The following is a 10,000-nucleotide window of genomic DNA, read 5'->3' as shown; positions in this document are numbered from 1 at the left end:
TTTCTAGTCCATCGCCTTAACCACTCGGCCACGTCTACACGGCGTTTGTGCCCCTCTTTTTCTGTGCTCGCAGATCTTCTCATCCTGTTTGTATATTTTGAAGTTTCTTTTCTTCCTCTCCAATGTTCCTACGTTTGCCTACTTTTGCTAACTAAAATAAACAGCACTTTATCTCATGGGCCTTCTTTTGGAAGACTCTCTACAGCCTACTCAGAATGTTGACCAGCTTCCTCCTTTTTACTCACACCTCACTATGTATTCTTGGACATTGGCTGACTACTGCCAGATCTCATCTATTAATCAGCTTATACAGACACTGCAGCAAATTCATATGCTACCAGCACAATCCAGACCAGATACAAATAATCCCTGCATTCACTCAAAGGTAACTTATTCATACTAAATCCCGTGCATGCTGCCAGATGGATTTACTACAGAACTGTAGCAGAGACGATTCCTGGAAGAGGAAAGAAAGTAAAGGCTGGGCGAAGCCTTCTAGAGTAGAGTCCAGAAGAGAAAAAAAAAAGTGCATTACTTTGAAAACTTGTTTTCTGGCCTATTTGAAATCAATAACGTGTCAATGTTTAGGAAAAAATAGATAACTAAAGACAGAAGGAATCCAACTATTAAACTGAGTCGAGATAGAAATATAGCCAAAAGGCAGCTTCCGTTCTTTCTCAAAATCTCTCTAGGCGCTGTTTTTTTAAATGTGCATAGTTTCAAAGTTACCGCTAAGGGAGAGTTGGAACCTCTTTCTTTTTTTGCATGGCTCTTCTTTCTATCTACAGGCTCACTAAGGCAAATTCAAAATGTTAAATAGCTTTCTGTGGTTAAGCCCTGGTCACACAACTCACTGTGTGTGACTTTACTCTTGGCTGGCTCAGGGCAGACCTCTATTATCAAACAACTTACACAGCATGGGCAACCGGTTAGCATTCTGACAGACAAACTTAATGTAGAGCCTTCATTCCCCACAGGAATGCCATCGAAACCAGACACATTGTGACCGAAAGCAAACCAAGCAAATAGTCAGTTTTTTCATGAAGGTTTTTCTTGTGCTTAAACCATGACCCTAGCCACTTTCCTGAAATGATAAAAAAGTTATGTGTACTTTGTTTTCTTTTTCTTTTTCCCATCAGGCTTTCTGCTCCAAAGGTCTGCTCCGTCGATCCAACTGAGATTTCTGATCTTTCGTATCGAGAAGGTTGCACTATGCCTTGTTACCTTTTTTATGTTGCTAGGAAATTCCTAAATAGCTTTACATGGCTGAGCAGCCCCTTGAGTGCTGCAGTTAAGTCTTGATAGTTCCTGATAGTCGTGTGGTTTTTAAATCTATTTGATCACATCATGCTAAAAGTGCTTAGACGGTTGGAAGACGTCCAATGGCAAACAAGTGATCGTCGTGCTTTTCCAACTCTTTGGAGTCCTCCAAGTTGCTAATGGCATTAGGAAATCTCTCTGGAGGCAGACAAAGGGAAAGCTGGCGCCAGGAGAGACAAGTAGGTTTTAGCATTGTAAATGCTGCTTGGGCTCTCTTTTCTATTGGTGAAAATAAAAGTTGCGTCAAACAGTCATTTAAGCCTCAGAATAAAGTAATTGCTGTGAACAAACATGGAGCACGACTGAGACATAGCAAGCATATCGATCGCTTTTCATCATGTTAAAACAGTTTTGACAGTGGGGTGTGGAAAAGCAAACTGATCAACAGACTAGCACCCACGTGAACAAGCCAAACGTAGTTGGCAGGATTCGAACCTGCGCGGGGAAACCCCAATGGATTTCAAGTCCATCGCCTTAACCACTCGGCCACAACTACACAGGAATGCTTTGAGGGAAACCATTCGAAGAACGGTAGGGTTTGAGGCCCTTCTGATTCCATCTCTTTAGTTTGCGTTAGTGCTTAGGACGGCACGAAACATTCTTCAGCGAGAGAAAAAGAATGGCTGGCAATACAACGATGGATAAGTACTCAAACGCACTTTAATACATGCAGACTTTGCATTTCATTGGGTTTTAAAGAATATTCAAGGATGACAGAAAACAAACCTCCGTAGTCGGCAGGATTCTAACCTGCGCGGGGAGACACCAATGGATTTCTAGTCCATCGCCTTAACCACTCGGCCACGTCTACACGGCGTTTGTGCCCCTCTTTTTCTGTGCTCGCAGATCTTCTCATCCTGTTTGTATATTTTGAAGTTTCTATTCTTCCTCTCCAATGTTCCTACGTTTGCCTACTTTTGCTAACTAAAATAAACAGCACTTTATCTCATGGGCCTTCTTTTGGAAGACTCTCTACAGCCTACTCAGAATGTTGACCAGCTTCCTCCTTTTTACTCACACCTCACTATGTATTCTTGGACATTGGCTGACTACTGCCAGATCTCATCTATTAATCAGCTTATACAGACACTGCAGCAAATTCATATGCTACCAGCACAATCCAGACCAGATACAAATAATCCCTGCATTCACTCAAAGGTAACTTATTCATACTAAATCCCGTGCATGCTGCCAGATGGATTTACTACAGAACTGTAGCAGAGACGATTCCTGGAAGAGGAAAGAAAGTAAAGGCTGGGCGAAGCCTTCTAGAGTAGAGTCCAGAAGAGAAAAAAAAAAGTGCATTACTTTGAAAACTTGTTTTCTGGCCTACTTGAAATCAATAACGTGTCAATGTTTAGGAAAAAATAGATAACTAAAGACAGAAGGAATCCAACTATTAAACTGAGTCGAGATAGAAATATAGCCAAAAGGCAGCTTCTGTTCTTTCCCAAAATCTCTCTAGGCGCTGTTTTTTTAAATGTGCATCGTTTCAAAGTTACCGCTAAGAGAGAGTTAGAACCTCTTTCTTTTTTTGCATGGCTCTTCTTTCTATCTACAGGCTCACTAAGGAAAATTTAAAATGTTAAATAGCTTTCTGTGGTTAAGCCCTGGTCACACAACTCACTGTGTGTGACTTTACTCTTGGCTGGCTCAGGGCAGACCTCTATTATCAAACAACTTACACAGCATGGGCAACCGGTTAGCATTCTGACAGACAAACTTAATGTAGAGCCTTCATTCCCCACAGGAATGCCATCGAAACCAGACACATTGTGACCGAAAGCAAACCAAGCATATAGTCCGTTTTTTCATAAAGGTTTTTCTTGTGCTTAAACCATGACCCTAGCCACTTTCCTGAAATGATAAAAAAGTTATGTGTACTTTGTTTTCTTTTTCTTTTTCCCATCAGGCTTTCTGCTCCAAAGGTCTGCTCCGTCGATCCAACTGAGATTTCTGATCTTTCGTATCGAGAAGGTTGCACTATGCCTTGTTACCTTTTTTATGTTGCTAGGAAATTCCTAAATAGCTTTACATGGCTGAGCAGCCCCTTGAGTGCTGCAGTTAAGTCTTGATAGTTCCTGATAGTCGTGTGGTTTTTAAATCTATTTGATCACATCATGCTAAAAGTGCTTAGACGGTTGGAAGAAGTCCAATGGCAAACAAGTGATCGTCGTGCTTTTCCAACTCTTTGGAGTCCTCCAAGTTGCTAATGGCATTAGGAAATCTCTCTGGAGGCAGACAAAAGGAAAGCTGGCGCCAGGAGAGACAAGTAGGTTTTAGCATTGTAAATGCTGCTTGGGCTCTCTTTTCTATTGGTGAAAATAAAAGTTGCGTCAAACAGTCATTTAAGCCTCAGAATAAAGTAATTGCTGTGAACAAACATGGAGCACGACTGAGACATAGCAAGCATATCGATCGCTTTTCATCATGTTAAAACAGTTTTGACAGTGGGGTGTGGAAAAGCAAACTGATCAACAGACTAGCACCCACGTGAACAAGCCAAACGTAGTTGGCAGGATTCGAACCTGCGCGGGGAATCCCCAATGGATTTCAAGTCCATCGCCTTAACCACTCGGCCACAACTACACAGGAATGCTTTGAGGGAAACCATTCGAAGAACGGTAGGGTTTGAGGCCCTTCTGATTCCATCTCTTTAGTTTGCGTTAGTGCTTAGGACGGCACGAAACATTCTTCAGCGAGAGAAAAAGAATGGCTGGCAATACAGCGAGGGATAAGTACTCAAACGCACTTTAATACATGCAGACTTTGCATTTCATTGGGTTTTAAAGAATATTCAAGGATGACAGAAAACAAACCTCCGTAGTCGGCAGGATTCTAACCTGCGCGGGGAGACACCAATGGATTTCTAGTCCATCGCCTTAACCACTCGGCCACGACTACACGGCGTTTGTGCCCCTCTTTTTCTGTGCTCGCAGATCTTCTCATCCTGTTTGTATATTTTGAAGTTTCTTTTCTTCCTCTCCAATGTTCCTACGTTTGCCTACTTTTGCTAACTAAAATAAACAGCACTTTATCTCATGGGCCTTCTTTTGGAAGACTCTCTACAGCCTACTCAGAATGTTGACCAGCTTCCTCCTTTTTACTCACACCTCACTATGTATTCTTGGACATTGGCTGACTACTGCCAGATCTCATCTATTAATCAGCTTATACAGACACTGCAGCAAATTCATATGCTACCAGCACAATCCAGACCAGATACAAATAATCCCTGCATTCACTCAAAGGTAACTTATTCATACTAAATCCCGTGCATGCTGCCAGATGGATTTACTACAGAACTGTAGCAGAGACGATTCCTGGAAGAGGAAAGAAAGTAAAGGCTGGGCGAAGCCTTCTAGAGTAGAGTCCAGAAGAGAAAAAAAAAAGTGCATTACTTTGAAAACTTGTTTTCTGGGCTATTTGAAATCAATAACGTGTCAATGTTTAGGAAAAAATAGATAACTAAAGACAGAAGGAATCCAACTATTAAACTGAGTCGAGATAGAAATATAGCCAAAAGGCAGCTTCCGTTCTTTCTCAAAATCTCTCTAGGCGCTGTTTTTTTAAATGTGCATAGTTTCAAAGTTACCGCTAAGGGAGAGTTGGAACCTCTTTCTTTTTTTGCATGGCTCTTCTTTCTATCTACAGGCTCACTAAGGCAAATTCAAAATGTTAAATAGCTTTCTGTGGTTAAGCCCTGGTCACACAACTCACTGTGTGTGACTTTACTCTTGGCTGGCTCAGGGCAGACCTCTATTATCAAACAACTTACACAGCATGGGCAACCGGTTAGCATTCTGACAGACAAACTTAATGTAGAGCCTTCATTCCCCACAGGAATGCCATCGAAACCAGACACATTGTGACCGAAAGCAAACCAAGCAAATAGTCAGTTTTTTCATGAAGGTTTTTCTTGTGCTTAAACCATGACCCTAGCCACTTTCCTGAAATGATAAAAAAGTTATGTGTACTTTGTTTTCTTTTTCTTTTTCCCATCAGGCTTTCTGCTCCAAAGGTCTGCTCCGTCGATCCAACTGAGATTTCTGATCTTTCGTATCGAGAAGGTTGCACTATGCCTTGTTACCTTTTTTATGTTGCTAGGAAATTCCTAAATAGCTTTACATGGCTGAGCATCCCCTTGAGTGCTGCAGTTAAGTCTTGATAGTTCCTGATAGTCGTGTGGTTTTTAAATCTATTTGATCACATCATGCTAAAAGTGCTTAGACGGTTGGAAGAAGTCCAATGGCAAACAAGTGATCGTCGTGCTTTTCCAACTCTTTGGAGTCCTCCAAGTTGCTAATGGCATTAGGAAATCTCTCTGGAGGCAGACAAAGGGAAAGCTGGCGCCAGGAGAGACAAGTAGGTTTTAGCATTGTAAATGCTGCTTGGGCTCTCTTTTCTATTGGTGAAAATAAAAGTTGCGTCAAACAGTCATTTAAGCCTCAGAATAAAGTAATTGCTGTGAACAAACATGGAGCACGACTGAGACATAGCAAGCATATCGATCGCTTTTCATCATGTTAAAACAGTTTTGACAGTGGGGTGTGGAAAAGCAAACTGATCAACAGACTAGCACCCACGTGAACAAGCCAAACGTAGTTGGCAGGATTCAAACCTGTGCGGGGGAAACCCCAATGGATTTCAAGTCCATCGCCTTAACCACTCGGCCACAACTACACAGGAATGCTTTGAGGGAAACCATTCGAAGAACGGTAGGGTTTGAGGCCCTTCTGATTCCATCTCTTTAGTTTGCGTTAGTGCTTAGGACGGCACGAAACATTTTTCAGCGAGAGAAAAAGAATGGCTGGAAATACAGCGAGGGATAAGTACTCAAACGCACTTTAATACATGCAGACTTTGCATTTCATTGGGTTTTAAAGAATATTCAAGGATGACAGAAAACAAACCTCCGTAGTCGGCAGGATTCGAACCTGCGCGGGGAGACCCCAATGGATTTCTAGTCCATCGCCTTAACCACTCGGCCACGTCTACACGGCGTTTGTGCCCCTCTTTTTCTGTGCTCGCAGATCTTCTCATCCTGTTTGTATATTTTGAAGTTTATTTTCGAACCTGCGCGGGGAGACCCCAATGGATTTCTAGTCCATTGCCTTAACCACTCGGCCACAACTACACAGGAATGCTTTGAGGGAAACCATTCGAAGAACGGTAGGGTTTGAGGCCCTTCTGATTCCATCTCTTTAGTTTGCGTTAGTGCCTAGGACGGCACAAAACATTCTTCAGCGAGAGAAAAAGAATGGCTGGCAATACAGCGAGGGATAAGTACTCAAACGCACTTTAATACATGCAGACTTTGCATTTCATTGGGTTTTAAAGAATATTCAAGGATGACTGAAAACAAACCTCCGTAGTCGGCAGGATTCGAACCTGCGCGGGGAGACCCCAATGGATTTCTAGTCCATCGCCTTAACCACTCGGCCACGACTACACGGCGTTTGTGCCCCTCTTTTTCTGTGCTCGCAGATCTTCTCATCCTGTTTGTATATTTTTAAGTTTCTTTTCTTCTTCTCCAATGTGCCTACGTTTGCCTACTTTTGCTAACTAAAATAAACAGCACTTTATCTCATGGGCCTTCTTTTGGAAGACTCTCTACAGCCTACTCAGAATGTTGACCAGCTTCCTCCTTTTTACTCACACCTCACTATGTATTCTTGGACATTGGCTGACTACTGCCAGATCTCATCTATTAATCAGCTTATACAGACACTGCAGCAAATTCATATGCTACCAGCACAATCCAGACCAGATACAAATAATCCCTGCATTCACTCAAAGGTAACTTATTCATACTAAATCCCGTGCATGCTGCCAGATGGATTTACTACAGAACTGTAGCAGAGACGATTCCTGGAAGAGGAAAGAAAGTAAAGGCTGGGCGAAGCCTTCTAGAGTAGAGTCCAGAAGAGAAAAAAAAAAGTGCATTACTTTGAAAACTTGTTTTCTGGGCTATTTGAAATCAATAACGTGTCAATGTTTAGGAAAAAATAGATAACTAAAGACAGAAGGAATCCAACTATTAAACTGAGTCGAGATAGAAATATAGCCAAAAGGCAGCTTCCGTTCTTTCCCAAAATCTCTCTAGGCGCTGTTTTTTTAAATGTGCATCGTTTCAAAGTTACCGCTAAGGGAGAGTTGGAACCTCTTTCTTTTTTTGCATGGCTCTTCTTTCTATCTACAGGCTCACTAAGGCAAATTCAAAATGTTAAATAGCTTTCTGTGGTTAAGCCCTGGTCACACAACTCACTGTGTGTGACTTTACTCTTGGCTGGCTCAGGGCAGACCTCTATTATCAAACAACTTACACAGCATGGGCAACCGGTTAGCATTCTGACAGACAAACTTAATGTAGAGCCTTCATTCCCCACAGGAATGCCATCGAAACCAGACACATTGTGACCGAAAGCAAACCAAGCATATAGTCAGTTTTTTCATGAAGGTTTTTCTTGTGCTTAAACCATGACCCTAGCCACTTTCCTGAAATGATAAAAAAGTTATGTGTACTTTGTTTTCTTTTTCTTTTTCCCATCAGGCTTTCTGCTCCAAAGGTCTGCTCCGTCGATCCAACTGAGATTTCTGATCTTTCGTATCGAGAAGGTTGCACTATGCCTTGTTACCTTTTTTATGTTGCTAGGAAATTCCTAAATAGCTTTACATGGCTGAGCAGCCCCTTGAGTGCTGCAGTTAAGTCTTGATAGTTCCTGATAGTCGTGTGGTTTTTAAATCTATTTGATCACATCATGCTAAAAGTGCTTAGACAGTTGGAAGAAGTCCAATGGCAAACAAGTGATCGTCGTGCTTTTCCAACTCTTTGGAGTCCTCCAAGTTGCTAATGGCATTAGGAAATCTCTCTGGAGGCAGACAAAGGGAAAGCTGGCGCCAGGAGAGACAAGTAGGTTTTAGCATTGTAAATGCTGCTTGGGCTCTCTTTTCTATTGGTGAAAATAAAAGTTGCGTCAAACAGTCATTTAAGCCTCAGAATAAAGTAATTGCTGTGAACAAACATGGAGCACGACTGAGACATAGCAAGCATATCGATCGCTTTTCATCATGTTAAAACAGTTTTGACAGTGGGGTGTGGAAAAGCAAACTGATCAACAGACTAGCACCCACGTGAACAAGCCAAACGTAGTTGGCAGGATTCGAACCTGCGCAGGGAAACCCCAATGGATTTCAAGTCCATCGCCTTAACCACTCGGCCACAACTACACAGGAAAGCTTTGAGGGAAACCATTCGAAGAACGGTAGGGTTTGAGGCCCTTCTGATTCCATCTCTTTAGTTTGCGTTAGTGCTTAGGACGGCACGAAACATTCTTCAGCGAGAGAAAAAGAATGGCTGGCAATACAGCGAGGGATAAGTACTCAAACGCACTTTAATACATGCAGACTTTGCATTTCATTGGGTTTTAAAGAATATTCAAGGATGACAGAAAACAAACCTCCGTAGTCGGCAGGATTCTAACCTGCGCGGGGAGACACCAATGGATTTCTAGTCCATCGCCTTAACCACTCGGCCACGACTACACGGCGTTTGTGCCCCTCTTTTTCTGTGCTCGCAGATCTTCTCATCCTGTTTGTATATTTTGAAGTTTCTTTTCTTCCTCTCCAATGTTCCTACGTTTGCCTACTTTTGCTAACTAAAATAAACAGCACTTTATCTCATGGGCCTTCTTTTGGAAGACTCTCTACAGCCTACTCAGAATGTTGACCAGCTTCCTCCTTTTTACTCACACCTCACTATGTATTCTTGGACATTGGCTGACTACTGCCAGATCTCATCTATTAATCAGCTTATACAGACACTGCAGCAAATTCATATGCTACCAGCACAATCCAGACCAGATACAAATAATCCCTGCATTCACTCAAAGGTAACTTATTCATACTAAATCCCGTGCATGCTGCCAGATGGATTTACTACAGAACTGTAGCAGAGACGATTCCTGGAAGAGGAAAGAAAGTAAAGGCTGGGCGAAGCCTTCTAGAGTAGAGTCCAGAAGAGAAAAAAAAAAGTGCATTACTTTGAAAACTTGTTTTCTGGGCTATTTGAAATCAATAACGTGTCAATGTTTAGGAAAAAATAGATAACTAAAGACAGAAGGAATCCAACTATTAAACTGAGTCGAGATAGAAATATAGCCAAAAGGCAGCTTCCGTTCTTTCTCAAAATCTCTCTAGGCGCTGTTTTTTTAAATGTGCATAGTTTCAAAGTTACCGCTAAGGGAGAGTTGGAACCTCTTTCTTTTTTTGCATGGCTCTTCTTTCTATCTACAGGCTCACTAAGGCAAATTCAAAATGTTAAATAGCTTTCTGTGGTTAAGCCCTGGTCACACAACTCACTGTGTGTGACTTTACTCTTGGCTGGCTCAGGGCAGACCTCTATTATCAAACAACTTACACAGCATGGGCAACCGGTTAGCATTCTGACAGACAAACTTAATGTAGAGCCTTCATTCCCCACAGGAATGCCATCGAAACCAGACACATTGTGACCGAAAGCAAACCAAGCAAATAGTCAGTTTTTTCATGAAGGTTTTTCTTGTGCTTAAACCATGACCCTAGCCACTTTCCTGAAATGATAAAAAAGTTATGTGTACTTTGTTTTCTTTTTCTTTTTCCCATCAGGCTTTCTGCTCCAAAGGTCTGCTCCGTCGATCCA

The 10,000-nt window shown here is 42.0% G+C and overlaps 4 non-coding genes across 4 annotated transcripts; all 4 read right to left on the bottom strand.

Moving 5' to 3' along the window:
• Positions 1-1,734: 1,734 nt before the first annotated feature.
• TRNAS-UGA (transfer RNA serine (anticodon UGA)) lies at positions 1,735-1,816 on the bottom strand. Its single transcript has one exon. It is a non-coding gene; the product is annotated as a tRNA-Ser (tRNA).
• A 2,011-nt stretch (positions 1,817-3,827) lies between these two features.
• On the bottom strand, positions 3,828-3,909 carry TRNAS-UGA (transfer RNA serine (anticodon UGA)). The gene has a single exon. It is a non-coding gene; the product is annotated as a tRNA-Ser (tRNA).
• Positions 3,910-6,690: 2,781 nt separating this feature from the next.
• TRNAS-AGA (transfer RNA serine (anticodon AGA)) lies at positions 6,691-6,772 on the bottom strand. Its single transcript has one exon. It is a non-coding gene; the product is annotated as a tRNA-Ser (tRNA).
• A 1,696-nt stretch (positions 6,773-8,468) lies between these two features.
• TRNAS-UGA (transfer RNA serine (anticodon UGA)) lies at positions 8,469-8,550 on the bottom strand. Its single transcript has one exon. It is a non-coding gene; the product is annotated as a tRNA-Ser (tRNA).
• Between the last annotated feature and the right edge of the window lie 1,450 nt (positions 8,551-10,000).

This window comes from Pelobates fuscus, chromosome 12, assembly GCF_036172605.1.
Source record: "Pelobates fuscus isolate aPelFus1 chromosome 12, aPelFus1.pri, whole genome shotgun sequence".
Taxonomy (NCBI): Eukaryota; Metazoa; Chordata; class Amphibia; order Anura; family Pelobatidae; genus Pelobates; species Pelobates fuscus.
Note: the sequence above shows the minus strand (reverse complement) of the source record. Positions and strands in the feature narration are given on the sequence as shown.